Below are 2,631 nucleotides of genomic sequence, written 5' to 3'. Positions count from 1 at the left end.
TTTTTTTTTTTCGATGACATAAACCGGATACGTGTATGACAGTTTCCGAAATATAAACTTTTATTTTGGATACCTTCCATCCGGAAACCACGTATATAGGCTTGCTTGACGTTACGGAAGATTACGTATTAGAGAACGTCATATTGTGAACTCTTGAATGGTCTGAATGACGTTGGGCGCGGGGCAGAGAAAGTAAGGCTACTCCAGCGCCACCCGCTTCCGTGCTGTAACGCTGTGTAGCTCGGAAAACAAAAACCTCACGTTCCGAAGCAACATATCGCCTCCATTTGCAGTTTGCCTCCTGTTTCTGCTGGTTCTTTGCCTCACTTTTCGACCCTGAAAATAGAGGATATATGTTTCTCCGAAACGTCGTGTTGTGTCCGAAATACACGGCTGTGAGGGCATTAAATCCAACCACTTATACATTTGTGTTAGACGATAAGTGTACATACACGTACAAATAATCTGAAATATTTTCATGAGCACAAATATTAATACAGAAAATTAAAAGTAAAAAATATAAACATTATGTTATATTCATTACTTCAGGGCGTTCAGTAAAATTAGTCTACTAACTTAAATATAACTTCGTAAGCAATTTTTATGGCTCATCCCCTCCGAGAAATATTCTAGCGACATCGATTTTTATCTATTCCTATTATTTACCTCTGATTTCAAAGATTTCGTCTATTACATCCATAAAACAAACTCCGTTGCCTGTAGTCCGCAAGCGAACTATACCAACCGAGCGACCGCCGCTTGTCGGCGAAGTTAGTGCCAATTTCAGAGAATAGAGAGTGTCACGTGGCCAGCGCAACGGATCCCCACGGCCGTTAATATCGGTTTTCTAGACCGAATATTACATCTATACAGAATCAAATGTAATGATAACTTGTTTTTAAAAAACTTTAAAACTTTTAATACCAGGAAGGCTGCTGTGACTGAAAAGTTGAACATTGTGTACATTGTGTATTTCAGACATTATATGTGTATGTATATAATTTAACACCTGTTGTAATAGTAGTTTCCGGGAAAAGTATTGATGCCCTCTGAGGATGATCCGTAGGGATCGAAACATGTAAGGGTGATGAGTTTTCAAGTGATAAAACTTAAATAGTCACACTGGACGGTGTTGTTTTTGGCTTTGTATTCAGTCAATGTAAAAGTGAAGTATGTGCATGTATTTCTGTAGACCGATGGAAGTAAGCACAGGGAGTAAAATGAATATGCTGGTCTTACAGTGGGACTGTTAAGAGCGCTATCATCATCTCTGACGCCGTGTAATCTGGCAGATGTTTCGGAGGAACTTACTGCTTCCATCTTCAAGACTGAACTGTGAGCAAGAATATGTCTGCTTGCTCTTTCATTCTTGACGGTCTCTTACAGCTCCTTGACCTTGATGTTGAATACAATATGTATCGTTCTTAATGTTTATGAACTTCTACCGGACTATACAGCGTCGCATACGGAATATATTAGACTGGAATTTCCGTTTAAGTACTGTTTACCTCTGTGTGGAGAACTTCTCCCTACAAAAATTCTGTCTCGCTAAGGGGCAAGTCTGGTTATTAACCAATCATATTCGCAAAGCCTAACTGTGCAGACACACGTAAGGTTGCCGGTGTGGCTCAGTCAGTATGGCGATTGACTACGGGCTAGACAGCCGAGGAATCTGGGAGTTTGGTTCTCGGCAGGGGCACGAGTTCTTTTCGTCTTCTCAGCGTCGAGACTGCATCTGGTGGCCACAGAATCTCTTATTTGATGGATTCCAGGATCTCATCCCCCGGGGTTAATGTTGCCAGGGTCGCCAAAATCAAGAAAGCACGGAACTATACCTCTACATCCCCACACGTCTTCATGGCGTTGTCTTTGATTAAGGACCTTCAAGGAAATTAGTTTCTTTAATTCATGATTTCTCTTCAGAAACAACAAACAAAAATATTAAACTGATCATTTGTTTACACATATTAAAATATGAAGAAAAGACAAGTCACTTTACTTCTTGGATGACCGGAGAATTGGAGTTCGACTCCTACGGCAATTAGAGACCGGCTGTGGGGTCCTCCGTCTCCGATTAAGTTGGTACTGAGCAAACATTTCAAGACGTGAAGCTCTTAAATATGTGTTCTTATACCTGACTGTTCCAGCAGCACGCGCAGTGGATCAAGACCAATAAATAGTAAAAGGTTGGTTTGAGACCTGACAGACTGCGTCACTCTTCCTCCTACAATAAAAATGAGACTACTTCTCACTAGTCCTGATACTCCGCCCAGACTGACCAATATTTGCCCCATCCAGTGCATGGAGCTATGTGACCGTTGCCCCGTAAGTCATGACATGGTAATTAATTAAGCAGAAAGACAAGTTTGCTTTTCATACGCTTAATTACTGTGTTTACTTATGTTTGTCTATTATTTCATGTCTTGACATACCTGATTCGTCATTATATACAGGTTACATGTGTTGAGCAATTTATGGAGTGTACTCAATCTGCTAAGAGAACGAAATTGCCTCTATGTCAGTTAGTGAAGTAGACCGTTATGTCTTCATTACAATATTACTAGATTCCATTTTAAACACACTTCTGTTCATAAGCTGGCTGGAAATTCAGGCATACACAAACAGGATTTT

Source organism: Cryptotermes secundus, unplaced genomic scaffold, assembly GCF_002891405.2.
Source record: "Cryptotermes secundus unplaced genomic scaffold, Csec_1.0 scaffold151, whole genome shotgun sequence".
Taxonomy (NCBI): Eukaryota; Metazoa; Arthropoda; class Insecta; order Blattodea; family Kalotermitidae; genus Cryptotermes; species Cryptotermes secundus.
The sequence above is the reverse complement of the archived record's forward strand: the minus strand, read 5'-3'. Positions refer to the sequence as shown.